The following is a 15,242-nucleotide window of genomic DNA, read 5'->3' on the forward strand; positions in this document are numbered from 1 at the left end:
CAGAGAAACCCTGTCAAAAGGGGATATGTTATGGTATCACAATTTACCTCCTAATTCTGTTGACTATTTGATATGCTTGCAGATTCTTTCGTAAAAGCACACGCTGGGGCCTTCAAGGTCGAGACAAGGAAGTCAGACCTTTTCAAAGTAAAATAGAAGGATAATGAGATGCTCAAAGAGTTCGTGTCCCGGTTTCAAATGGAACAGATGGACCTGCCACTGATGGCTGATGATCGGGTTGTTCAGGCTTTCACCCAAGGGCTCAATGTTAGAAGCTCGGTGGCTTCACAATAGTTGAAACAAAACTTGATAGTATATCCGGCCGTTGACACCATCGACAGAGTCAAGAGACACATCGACCGTGAACCGAGATCAAACAGGGATCAGTATCAACCATATAATAGAGACCGAAGAAGCAGTGGGCCCGGGAGGAACTCTATGAGAAATGAAAGGAGAAGTGATCGAGGTCAGATCAATCGGGGACTCATGAGCAAAAACAGCTTCGACAAACCCATCAGGCCTAAAAAGGCTCCGAGGTAATCGGAATACAACTTTAACGTCGATGCTGCCGCCATTATATCACCTATCAGACGCATCAAAGATACCAAATGGCCTCGACCTCTAAAATCTGATACAACCCAAAGGGATCCTAACCATATGTGTAAATATCACGGTACTCACGGCCACAAAACAGAGGATTGCCGACAGTTGAGAGAGGAAGTAGCTCGACTATTCAACAACAGGCATCTTCAAGAATTCCTGAGCGACCGAGCCAAGAATTATTTCAGGAATAGGGATTCTAACAAACAGATCAAACAAGAAGAACCTCAACACGTCATTAACAAGATTATCAGTGGGTTCGATGTCCCTAAGGGGACGAATGTTGAAGCGCACCAAAGTGTCCATCACGAGGGAAAAACAGACTCGAGATTACATACCAGAAGGAACCTTGTCTTTCAACGACGAGGACGCGGAAGGGATCGTGCAACCCCACAATGATGCACTGGTAATATATTTACTCGTAAATAAATTTCGAGTTAAGCGTGTGTTAATTGATCCAGGTAGCTCGAAGAACATCATCCGATCAAGGGTCATGGAGCAGCTTGGTCTACAAGATCAAATCGTGCCTGCAGTCCGAGTACTAAACGGATTCAACATGGCATGTGAAACCACTAAAGGGTAGATAAAAATACTGGTGAACACTACCGAGACCATCCACATGAGGTACACCGCTTTGTTCGGGAGGCCATGGATCCACAACATGAGGGCAGTGCCCTCGACTCTGCACCGAGTGTTAAAATTTCCCACACCAGGTGGGATTAAAACAATATATGGAGAACAGCTAGCTGCAAAGGAGATGTTTGCGGTCGAATATGCGATTCCGATATCCACACTTGCAACGACAAAGGGGCCAGGTTTGGTCGTAGAGGAAAAAGCTAAATAGCAATTACCGACACCATCTCTGACTCAACCGAAGAAATAGGGGACTGATGAAGACGATGATTACGGGGTCCCCAGATCTTTTATAGCCCCCGCCGGAGATAACTACGCACAAACTGAGCCTGGACCCGAAATTCAATCCGGTCAATCAGAAGAGGAGACCCCAGTCCGAGGTCAAACATGCTTTTATCAAGGATGAGGTATATAAGGTCCTTAAAATAGGGTCCATTTGGGAGGTCAAATACCCGGATTGGTTAGAAAATATAGTGGTAGTCCCTAAAAAAGGGAATAAATTAAGAATGTGTGTAGACTATAAGGATTTGAATAAGGCATGTCCTAAGGACTCTTTCCCTTTGCCCAACATCGATCGCATGATCGACGCCACGGCCGGTCACGAGATCCTCAGTTTTCTCGATGCCTACTCCGGGTACAACAAAATACGGATGAACCAGGGTGATCCGGAAAAAACCTCCTTCATCACTAAATATAGCACATACTGCTATAACGTGATGCCATTCGGGTTAAAAAACGCTGGTGCCACTTACCAACGCCTAGTAAACTAGAAGTTCGAGGAACAAATAGGAAAATCAATGGAGGTTTACATTGACGATATGTTAGTTAAGTCCCTACGAGCAGAGGACCATTTAAAACATTTGCAGGAAACCTTCAGCATATTGAAGAAATACAATATGAAGCTGAATCCAGAGAAATGTGCGTTTGGAGTTGGGTCAGGTAAATTCCTCGGATTCATGGTATCCAACTGGGGAATCGAGATCAACCCCGACAAGATCAAAGCCATTGAAGAAATCACTATTGTGGAAAATGTGAAGGTCGTGCAAAAATTAACCGGGCGCATAGCTGCCCTGGGGCGATTCATTTCGAGGTCCTCCGACAAAAGCCACCGGTTCTTCGCACTATTAAAGAAGAAGAATAACTTCTCATGGACCCTAGAGTGAAAACGGGACTTGGAGGAACTCAAGTGGTATCTATCGAGTCCACCGCTGCTTCACACGCCGAAGACAAACAAACAACTATACTTGTACTTGGCAGTATTGGAGATAGCGGTAAGTGGAGTCCTGGTCCGGGAAGAGCAAGGTATGCAATTTCCAATTTACTATGTTAGCAGTACCCTAGGTGAGGCCGAAACTAGGTACCCTCACCTAGAAAAGCTGGCACTCGCTTTGGTAAGTGCCTCGAGAAAGTTAAAACCATACTTCAAGTATCACCCCATATGTGTCCTGACTACTTACCCATTGAGAAATGTTATGCATAAGCCCGAACTCTCGGGCCGGTTGGCCAAATGGGCCGTGGAAATCAATGGGTACGATATTGAATATCGACCCAGGACCGCCATTAAATCTCAAACAGACTTTGTGGCTGACTTTACGTCGGCCCTAATACCCGAGGTCGAAAGAGAGTTATTAAACAACTCAGGAACCTCCTCAGGGATCTGGACCCTCTTTACGGACGGCGCCTCGAATGACAAAGGGTTCCGGACTTGGCATCGTATTGAAGCCACCAATATGCAATGTAGTCAGAAAATCTATTAAGACTGTGAAATTGACTAACAATGAGGCCGAATATGAGGCCATGATTGCAGGTCTCCAACTAGCCAAAAGCTTGGGGGCAGAGGTGATCGAAGCCAAGTGCGACCCCCTCCTTGTGGTGAACTAAGTTATTGGGACGTTCTAGGTCAGAGAAGAACGAATGCAAAGGTACCTGCATAAGTTTCAGGTGACATTGCATCGGTTCAAAGAATGTGCTTTGCAACACGTACCTCGGGATCAAAACAGTGAGGCCGATGTCCTCGCTAAGCTAGGGTCATCAGTCGAGGATGATGAGTTCAACTCGGGGGCAGTCGTACAACTTATGAGATCGGTAGTTGAAGAAGGTCATACCGATATTAACTTCTGATTCAATTCACTTAGAAAAATAGTCAGTTAAAATCAAAAGAAATCTTACCTTACCAGGGCCCAACGGTAATAGTTCGACGATATCCATTCCCCACTTTATGAATGACCATGAAGACAAAACTGAGTGCAATGGCTCGACTGGTTGATGTACCAGTGGTGCATAGCGTTGACACTTATCGCGTTTTTGTACGAAAGCTTTGGCATCTTGTTCCATTCGGGGACAATAGTATCCTGCCCTTACTATCTTTAATACTTAGGAATCCACGCCTGAATGATTTCCACATATCCCTTCGTGGACTTCTCGCATAACATAATTAGCTTCAGAGGCTCTCAATCATCGAGCCAGCGGGCCTTGGAAAGATTTCCTGTACATATGGCCTCCTTTGAAGCTATATCGTGCTGCTTTAGTGCGCAGTGCCCGAGATACCTTGGGGTCTTTAGGAAACTTCCCGTGCTTGAGATAATCAATGATATCATTCCTCCTGTCCCAGACCAAATTAGTTGTATTTACCTCATAGTTGCTTTCTACATCCAGAACTGAGTGCATGAGTTGTACTACCATACCAGAATCTGATCCCTTCATTTCGATTGATGAGCCAAGGTTAGCTAATGCGTCTGCTTCATAGTTATCTTCCCTTGGTATGTGCGTAATTTACCACTCCTCAAATCGAACAAGCAGAGCCTGAACCTTCACTAAGTATTATTGCATGTACTTCTCTTTGGCTTCGAAGATCCCGTAGACCTGATTTACCACCAGTTGGGAGTTACATTTGATTTCTATGACCTTGGAATCTAGTACCCAGGCCAATTCGAGTCCTGCAATCAAAGCTTCATACTATGCTTCGTGGACCGTTCTTATGGCCTACCTTAGGGTTTCTCCCAAAGGTGTGGTTAATACTATGCCAAGTCCGGACCCTTTTACGTTGGAAGCTCTATCCTTAAATAGGGTCCAAACTCCTAATGTCGATTCTAACACCATCACTGCTTCTTTGGTTGCCATAGGTAGCAATCCTGGACGGAAATCGGCACAAAGTCGGCCAAAACCTGGGACTTAATCGCGGTCCTAGGTTTATATTCTATGCCAAATTCACTCATTTAAACGACCCATTTGGACAGCCTACCCGAGAGTCCAGGCTTATGAAGGATATTGCGCAGGGGAAAGGTGGTCACCACAACTATCGGGTGACATTGGAAGTAAGGCCTTAGCTTCCGAGCGGCGACTACGAGAGCTAAGGCCAGCTTCTCTGAATGTGGGTAGCGAGTTTCTGCTCCCGTTAAAATTCTACTAACTTAATAAATGGGAGATTGTGTACCTTCGTCCTCTTGCACTAAAATGATGCTTACCGCTACCTCCGAGACTGCTAGGTAGATTAATAATTTTTCGCCTTCCTCCGGCTTTAATAGTAGTGGAGGGCTTGACAAGTACCTTTTTAAATCCCTCAAAGCCTGCTGGCATTCCGTGGTCCATTCAAAGTTGTTCTTCTTTTTGAGTAGCGCAAAAAAATGGTGGCATTTCTGTAATGACGAAGAAATGAACCTGCTCAAAGCGGCCAATCTGCCCGTGAGCCTTTGAACCTTTTTTATGCTTGATAGCTGGTTCGGGACGTCTTCGATGGCTTTGAATTTATCGGGGTTAACCTCAATCGCCCTTTGTGACAGCAAAAATCCTAGGAACTTGCTGGAGCTGACCCTGAACGCACACTTCTCGGGGTTAAGCTTCATGTTATACTTCCTTATGATGTCAAAAGTTTCTTGCAAATGTTTAAGATGATTACCTACGTTCAAAGACTTAACAAGTATATCGTCTATATAAACTTCCATGATTTTCCCTATCAAGTTTTCACACATCTTGTTTACGAGTCGCTGATAAGTGGCTCCGGCGTTCTTTAGCCCGAATGGCATCACATTATAGCAATATGTGCCAAAATTCGTTATGAACAAAGTTTTTTCCTGATTCTCAGGGTTCATCTTAATTTGGTTGTACCCGGAGTACGCGTCGTGGAAACTCATTAACTTGTGCCCGGTTGTTGCATCAATCATTTGATAGATGTTTGGCAGTGGGAACGAGTCCTTTGGGCATGCATTATTCAAGTCCTTATAGTATACGCACATGAGAAATTTATTGTTCTTCTTAGGAAATACTACTACGTTAGCTAGCTAGTCTGGATACTTTACCTCTCGGATCGAACCAATATCAAGTAAACAAGTTACATTTTCTTTGACGAATTATTTCTCGCCTCGACAATAGGATGTTTCTTTTGTCTTACCGGAGGTATGCTGGGATCCAAGCTTATCTTGTGTGTGGCCACTTCCGTCGGGATACCTGCCATATCCGCATGTGACCATGCAAAACAATTGGCATTAAATTTAAGAAATTTAATAAACCCAGACCAGAGCTAGGGGTGCAGTCATGTCCCCAAGTGGAATTTCCAACTTTTCAAAAAATGCCACTTGCTCAAGCTCTTCCGTTGTGGACTTCGTTGCATCCGTCTCATCTAGTACCTGGAAATATCTTGGCACCTGATAAGATTCCAATGCTTCTTCCCCCCTAATTGACTTCACTTGATTCGGGAGCAGGTGCCAGTTCATGTAATTACTATGCCACATGCTCCTTCCCTTTGCTTCTAGAGATCGAAATCACATTCATCTCCCTCACCGTCGGTTGATCGCCTTTTATCTATTTAATCCCCTTGGGACTTGGGAAGTTCAACAAGTGATGATACGTCGATGGTACAATTTTCATCTCGTGCAACCATAGTCTTCCCAGGATAATGTTGTAGCCCATATCACTACCCACAACCTCGAAAAGGGTCGTCTTCATCACCCCCTCAGCATTTGTGGGCAATAGTATCTCTCCTCGGGTTGTCACGCTTGCGAGGTTGAACCCGACGAGGAGCTTTGTGGCTGGAATGATGCTTCCTGTAAGTTTAGCTTGTTCCAATACCCTCCATTGTATAACTTTGGCCGAACTCCCTGGATCCACCAGAACACGTTTGATTTTAAAATCAAATACATTTAAAGAAATTACCAATATGTCATTGTGTGGTATCAACAATCCGTCTACATCTTCCTCCGTGAAAGTGATGTCATTTTCAGTGACTTGCCGGAGTCTCTTGCTGTGGGTTACTAATATCTTCGTCTTTTTTTTTCTACCGAGAAGGTAACCCCGTTAATTTTGTTTCCCTCAAAAATCATGTTTATCGTCTGGCGCATGGGGACTACTCCTACTTTTGAGGGCTTCACGTTATTACGATTGCGACCGTAATTATTTTTGGCCCGGTCACTTAAGAATTCCTTGAGATGGCCATTTTTTAGTAGTGTCGCCACCTCTTCATGCAGGTGTCGGCAGTTCCCAGTCCGGTGGCCATTTGTCCCGTGGTATTCTCACCACAAATTAGGGTCCCTCTTACTGGGATCAGACCTCATCGGAACTTCTCGGATTCAAACCCATGGTGAATGCTTCGGCCAGCCATTCATCCGGAACAACCGGGAGCAACATCCTTTCCTTCTAGAACCGGGTTACGAATTCCCACAGCAACTTGGACTCTCCTTGTGCAATTCTAAATATGTCGGCCTTCCGGGCCTATACCTTTTTGGCCTCGACATGGCCTTAATGAAATAATCCGCGAGCATCGCAAAGGAATTTATGGAATGCTCGGGCAACATCGAATATCATGTCAAGGCTACCCTCGTGAGAGTCTCTCCAAATTTCTTCAGCAAAACTGATTCGATCTCATGGGGAGCTAAATTGTTCCCCTTCACCGCCATTGTATAGGTAATAATATTCTCCTGAGGTTCCGAAGTCCCATCATATTTTGGCACGTCGGACTTTTTAAACCGCTTCAGGATCAATTCTAGTATTGCGCTTGGTTTGTACGGCAATTGAGTGTACTTATTTGAGTCCGGTCCTTTCAGTACCGGTGGTGCACCTGGGATTTGGTCCATGCGGGCATTTACTTCCCTCACAAACTGTATGAGTTTATTTTTGAAGGAACCACTCCCGTTGTTATGACTAGATACGCTCCCCTGGCCCCATCAAAGCCGACTTCGCTCCTCTGGGTATTGTTTTCGATCCTCTGCGTTGTTTGATTTGCGGGAGCACCGGGAGGAACTGGACCTCATCCGTTTGCGTTATTGGAAGCACCCGACAACGCCTGCTTTAGTTCTGACATAACCTTATCCTGCCGTGTGAGATAGGCTAAAATGACCTCTTGTTGCTCCTGCAGGACCCTTACTGCTTCAACGACATACTCATCTTCAGCATCATCAGGAGTCGCCTCCCGAACGTGTCGCGGGTACCGTCTTCCGTGGACCGGTGTGGCATCGTTCCCCTCACTGCGGGTATAACTGATTGAATCCACGTGCTGAGGCTAGTTTCCTTCGGCCTCAAGATTGTGTGTGTTGTTAACACCATTATCAGCCATTTTCTGTAATTTTTTGCTATGAACAAATAATCAAAACACATTAGTAAACGAGGCAAGGACCAACTTAATTACATAACTGTCTAGGCCCCACGGTGGACGCCAAACTGTTTACCCGTAAAATAGTACAGTTGACTATATATATATATATATATATATATGTATGGTTTCTAGACAAGTGAATTAATTTGATCCTTAAATAATAGATGACTTATATAAATATGCAATACTTAGCCTTGAGACAGAGACAAAATAGAAGAAACAATAGTTCTGGGAGCAGGGCTTCCGGGCACAACAACAATGAAATCAAAAAGTAAGAAGATACGATTATATTAAGCTTTGAATAGAGTGTAGCGTATATTTGCCAAAAATTCGTGTCATCTACAATGATAATAGAGCTCATTATTTATAGATGTACCTAGGGCACAAGGTCCTAGGATCAAGCCTTTCTTTAATGTCAATTATGAGGGTCATTGAAAAATATGTAACAACGGCCATAAATGCCATATTCTTTGTAACGGGCAGTGCACTTAATGCTGTAGAATATTCTTTATTAAATGCTCCCGAGTGGCAGGCATTTATTTCATCTTTATGAGTATCATTCTTTCCGGTAACAGACAGAATGGTTGTCTTCGATTTCTGTTATCCTCGGCCTTCGGCTCCACGTGTGTTATATCCCGTACTTTAATACTAGGATGAGTCGTAGTAATCCATAAGAGTATGAAGGGATTAAGACCATTCACGAGGTTATAAAGGATTTGTGATTATGTTATTGTAAGACCCCATAAGTTTAATAACCTTGATACCGTTATATACATTTGATATGGTATTTTGAATGGAACATTTTTGTAAAAGAAGATTTTAAAAATATGATTTTATATAGTTATTAATATTACTACTTTCGGATATGCTTTAAATTATACATAGAATATAAGAAAGTTGATGAGATTTTCTTTATTGTAAAGATAGAAATTATTTTCTCACAAGAAAATAAGGTTATCTTTTTACCATATTAATAATTAAGCGTACGAAAATTTGTACTCTTTATATGAGATTAGGAAAATTAAAAGTTGAGAAAATATATTTATTTTTACATGGATATTTTAATGAAATAATAGTGTATGTATTGATTTTATATGGTACCATGATTTATTAATATTTTAATATTTTAATATTTTAATAGTAGTACTTTAATATGAGACAAGGACTTTTAATTCCCAATTTTATTGCCATACATGAATTTATTATTTATACCGTACACTTATATATTTCATTACCTCTACATGAAGTAATGTGATATGTATAACTTACACGTGCCCAACTTTCCTTAAAACGTTACACCTTATCTAATTACTCACGTTCCACCCAACTTTCCTTAAAACGTTACACCTTATCTAATTACTCACGTTCCACCGCCAAAGTTAACAAATTTTGCATAGGATCTTTATATTATCTTACCTTCTTTATATATAAATCAATAAGCAATAGTTTACATTCCTCTTCTTTGCAATTCAATGAAGTACCAACAGAAGTTTTATTTCTTCGTTTTATTTTAACAAAGAAGAATAGTATCTTAATTGGAGGTCCCTTTTCTCAAATTATCTCCATTGAAGTATGGTGTAGGGAAGCTTTAAAGAAGCAATATTCTACAAGCTCGTATAAGCAATTAAGGTATGTTAATGCTAATCCTTCTTTCTTTTGGCATGATCCAAGTAACGATACGTAAACGTAATGCTATTCCATAAGTGGTTCTACTCTTAGCAGTTAAGGATGTCTATGTTATTCATTCCTGTAAAGTTATATTCAAGTATGTCTAAGTAAGTTCACAAGTCTCTAGTGAGGTATATGATAAATATGTTAATATTATAATATAGTGATACATGCATCTTCATGCATTTACCATCGAGCTACGGCCGGTCGGGCAGTCATGCATTTACCACCGAGCTACGGTCGGTTGGGCAGTTACATATTTACCACCGAACTACGGCCGACCGGGCAGTCATGTATTTAACACCGCGCTATGGCCGGTCGGGCAGTTACCACTGATTAGTTGGGTAGTCATTCATCATACGGTATGGATACTAGTCTCAAAGAGAAGAATTATATATATAAGTATACTAAGTATGCATATACGGTGGCACTTCAGAGATTCAGGTTGATTATTATATCTCTTTAGTTAATGTTGACTTATGGATATGTTTCAGTTCTGCCTTACATACTCAGTATATTATTCGTACTGACATCCTTTTGTTTGGGACGCTGCATTCATGCCTGCAGGTATAGATAATCAGTTTGACGAGCCCTCATAGAATACGAGGTCAGCATTCAGCGAAGGATCGGTAAGACTCCACCTCATTCGGAGTGCAGCCGAGTCTATAAGTCATCGTGTCAGAGTTTTGCTACAGACTTATGGGTAGGCCGGTATCCTATCCCATTTGATGTCAAATAATCTTAGAGGCTTTGTAGACAGAGGTTCATTTGGTACAGTATGTCAGAGGCCTTCACGGCCCATATGTAGTCATGTTTTAAGAACGATGGTTCATTGATACAATATTTTTCTACTTACAGTTGCACATTATGAGTTGTGGCCATGTGGGCCCAAGATAGTTACAAAAGGAATGAGTTCAGCTAACTCGACCTATGTATGTTTTAGTTTTAGTTGCACGATCATGATTTACAGAGTGGTTCGCTCAGGCCAGCACAGCACCAGGTGCCAGCCACGTCTCCTCAAGTTTTGGGCATGACAAAGTGGTATCAGAGCGGGTCGTGTCCTAGGACGTCTACAAAGCCGTGCCTAGTAAAGTCTCACTTATGGGTGTGTTGCGCGCCATATTTATAATTGAGAGGCTATAGGGCATTTAGGAAATGTTACCCTTCTTTTGTTTCCAGATCGTGCCGTAGAGCTGAGTCACAAGAAGTCTGTATGAAGCTTTCACCCGATATTTTATGCACCAGAGGTGCAGGTATTACAGTAGAGCTTTACGACGTAATTTTCACCTATGTTGAAGGGAGATTATGAAAGAAACAGAAGATACGATGCGAGATTGAAAAGTGAGTAAGGTAAAGGTGAAGAAGATATGAGATACTCAAGTACAAAAGGTTGTGAATAGTCCATACTTCATATAGAGGTTGGATTTTAGTTTAGTTTGCAGAGGAGACCCTAGCAAAAGTTTTGTAAATCTCTAAGAGTTAACATTCGAGGACGAATATTTCTAAAGGGGGGAAGAAAGTTACATCCCGTACTTTAATACTAGGATGAGTCGTAGTAATCCATATGAGCTTGAAGGGATTAAGACCATTCATGAGGTTATAAGGGATTTGTGATTATATTATTGTAAGACCCCGTGAATTTAACAACCTTGATACCGTTATATACATTTAATATGGTATTTTGAATGGAACATTTTTGTAAAAGAAGGTTTTAAAAATATAATTTTATATAGTTATTAAATTACTACTTTCGAATATGCTTTAAATTATACATAGAATATAATAAAGTTGATGAGATTTTCTTTATTGTAAAGATAGAAATTATTTTCTCACAAGAAAATAAGGTTATCTTTTTACCATATTAAGAATTAAGCGTACGAAAATTTGTACTCTTTATATGAGATTAGGAAAATTAGAAGTTGGAAAAATATATGTATTTTTACATGAATGTTTTAGTAAAATAATAATGTATGTATTAATTTTATATGGTACCATGATTTATTAATATTTTAATATTTTAATAGTAGTACTTTAGTATGAGACAAGGACTTTTAATTCCCAATTTTATTATCATACATGAATTTATTATTTATACCGTACGCTTATATATTCCATTACCTCTACATGAAGTAATGTGATATGTATAACTTACACGTGCCCAACTTTCCTTAAAACGTTACACCTTATCTAATTACTCATGTTCCACCGCCAAAGTTAACAAACTTTGCATAAGATCTTTATCTTATCTTACCTTCTTTATATATAAATCAATAAGCAATAGTTTACATTCCTCTTCTTTGCAATTCAATGAAGTACCAACAGAAGTCTTATTTCTTCGTTTTATTTTAACAAAGAAGAATAGTATCTTAATTGGAGGTCCCTTTTCTCAAATTATCTCCATTGAAGTATGGTGTAGGGAAGCTTTAAAGAAGCAATATTCTACAAGCTCGTATAAGCAATTAAGGTATGTTAAGGTTAATCCTTCTTTCTTTTGGCATGATCCAAGTAATGATACGTAAACGTAATGCTATTTCATAAGTGGTTCTACTCTTAGCAGTTAAAGATGTCTATATTATTCATTCCTGTAAAGTTATATTCAAATATGTCTAAGTACGTTCACAAGTCTCTATTGAGGTATATGATAAAGACGTTAATATTTATAATACAGTGATACATGCATCTTCATGTATTTACTACCGTGCTACGGTCAGTTGGGCAGTTATACATTTACCATCGAGCTACGGCCGGTCGGACAGTCATGCATTTACCAGAAAGTCCTCATCTTAAAGGTATGAATCTATGTCCTAGCTCTTAATTTCGAAAATCTACTAAAAAGGGGATAATTAGAAAGACAATTATTGGGTGTGGTGGTTGTTATCTTGCATGCATGTATTCTTGAAGTATGTGGGAAGGTTGTGAGCTAAATATGGTAGAGAATGTGTTGGGGGAAAGATGGAATCTTTCCTAAAAGGGCCTTAAAATATGAATGCACATCTAGTGTTTGATAATGTGCTCAAATGAGCTAGAATCATGACCATCTTTGGTCCAACTTGTTATATTTCTAAAATAGATCGAAATGATAAGAAATACGAACGTTTTAGAGTTTAAAGGAAGATCAATTGAAGTATATTGGCTAAACCCCCTTCTTCTTAGAATCGAATCCCACGGTGTTCATGTAATTGGTGTAAGTCCCAAATTGATTATTATAGAATTTGCTATTCCTAATGTGTTTGTGTTGAAGGATGTATGTTCAATATTTATTCTAAATGCTTCATCATATCATCTTGCCATTTGAGGATGTGTTCAAAATGTGGAATGTGTTTTAGGAATGTTAAGACATCAAGTCAAGAACGAAATAAAGGTTGTTAAGCCAACTTGTATGAAAAGCCTCTATGTGCCTAAGATTCCCAAATTACTCGTATGTTAATTTAATGTCTTGAATGGAAAGCATTATTATTGTTGATAATGATAATGATGTTTGAATGTGGAAAAGGGAACTGGATTTATGAAATACGGCCAAGTGCCAAGAATGACTTTATAATTGTGGCCACTAGTGCCAATGAATCGAATGGATATGAAAGAAGTATGATGTGAGATGATTGATTGAAAAATATAATGTCTTGGGTGAGATGGCCTAGCCGATCGGGCCATGATCGGATGACATGCCATACACATGGTGTTGACTGTGCTGGAAATGATAATTGAAATTGTGGTTATGGTTGATGTCTCAAATGAGACGACCTAGCCGATCGTGTCATGATCGGACTCCGTGTAAGAATACGGTGGTATTGTGAATTAGGGTATATCGGCACTAAAGATCACCCAACCTAATAACACGGAAATTGACTTGAAAACTTATGTAATCCTTAACTTGATGTTTTAGTATTATTTGAAGCTCTTATTGAATTATTGATTGTTCCCCCTTGTATTATTATTCATTCTATTGAGATGATGTTTAGTTTTACATAATAGTACTATTCGACAGTACTAACGTCCCTTTTGCCGGGGGCGCTGCATCTATAAATGGATGCAGGTGGTTCCATAGCAGGCAGTGTTGATCAGCGATAGTGTTACATCCTCTTCCCAGCAAACTTGGTGAGCCCCACTTCATCCTGGGGCCACGTATTGTATCTTTTGTTCATATTATTATCACGTCTCGAGGTATAGCCGGGGCCTTGTTGCCGGCACTATCATCACACTCTTTTGTATCTTTTAGAGGCTCCGTAGACACTATGTGGGTTGTACATGGGTGCTAGAAAAGTCAAACAAGTTATGTTGTGTTATGATCACTTGTTCCACTCAAACTATAAGAATATGTGTATTTTGAGACTTAAAAGTGAAGTAACTAATGAAACGATTTAGTATTGTATGTATGAACTTCCTACTGTCTAATTAATGAAATCATGTCTTCTCTTGATCATGGGTGAGTTAGGTAGAAAGTAACTAACAGGCTTGCTCGACCGGATTCACTCGGTTGAGCACCGATCGTGCTTCCCGAGGTTGGGGCGTGACATACGCACAGAAAAACACATACAAGAATTATCAAATAAGCCTAACAGGCATAACTCCCTATTTGTACTATAAATCAATTTCATTGGGGAGAATTTAAACACATAAATCTTCATCACAAGGATCTCATCCTTATATAACTACCACCGTGGCTTACAACCTGGTTTATCCATTTCACATCATATTAAAATGTAAAAATCACGTCCTCAGTTCTGAGTCACAAGTAATATGCATATCGTGCCAACCGAAATCTTTCCATTTATTATTTTTTATAAATTCTGATAAAAACTTTGACAACACATAATGAACCTGTCACGCCCCGAAATCGGAGAGCGCGACCGGCACTCAACTGAGTGAACCCGGTCGAGCAAGCCTATTAGATTTCCTTCTACCCAAACTCATCCATGAATAATGAGGAGATGCACCCCATTAATCAAACGCAGAAAAGATTTCATTAACAACTCCCATTTCATTCCATTAGCAGCTTCGTTCATAATTTTCAAAATATTACAAGTTTATAGATATAATGAAAAACATGCTTGCCAAATACCAACATTTCTAGTTCAATTCCCTACATCAACACACCACCCATAACCTATCTACGGAGCCTTTAAGTACAACAGAAGAGTAATATGGAAATGCCGGCAATAAGACCCCGACTATACCTCAAAACATAAAGTACAACATCAAATGATATCAGGCCCAGAATAGAGTAGGGCTCACCAAAACCTTTTGAATAGGGAGTAAACTGCTAACGAGGACCAAAGTTACCTGTTGATGAACCACCTGCATCCATTGAAGATGCAGCGCCCCGGATAAAGGGACATTAGTACATATGGAATAGTACTAGTATGTAAAGTTAACTGTCCTCTTTCAAAATAGAAAGACAATATATGAAAGGGAAAGCCATAGAAGCAACATGTCACAATCAACCATATCCAAATGTCCAGTTAAAACATAAATAATTTCAAAATACGAAATTAATATATATATGATTGGTTGGGAGATCATTAGCACCGATATACCACCGTGTTTGTAGCACGGAGTCCGATCACGCCTGATCATCTAGGCCATCTCCTCACGAACAATGTAGTTCGATATGTGATGCGAAAGAAAAGTGTTACAATGAGTAGTACCACCATATGCGCAACATGGCGTCCGATCTCCACTCGATCAGCTAGGCCGCCTTCCCACATATGTCGTGTGTGTTGACTTTTCCAATTCACAATTATTATCAGTTTCATCCAAA

General features: G+C 40.3%; 1 long non-coding RNA gene across 1 annotated transcript; it reads left to right on the plus strand.

Annotated features, from left to right (window-relative positions):
* Positions 1–11,429: 11,429 nt before the first annotated feature.
* On the plus strand, positions 11,430–13,901 carry LOC138908698 (uncharacterized). The gene is made up of 3 exons (XR_011415102.1): positions 11,430–11,948; positions 12,153–12,273; positions 13,518–13,901. It is a non-coding gene; the product is annotated as an uncharacterized lncRNA (long non-coding RNA).
* Positions 13,902–15,242: the final 1,341 nt, after the last annotated feature.

Source organism: Nicotiana tomentosiformis, chromosome 3 (genome assembly GCF_000390325.3).
Source record: "Nicotiana tomentosiformis chromosome 3, ASM39032v3, whole genome shotgun sequence".
Lineage (NCBI taxonomy): Eukaryota > Viridiplantae > Streptophyta > Magnoliopsida > Solanales > Solanaceae > Nicotiana > Nicotiana tomentosiformis.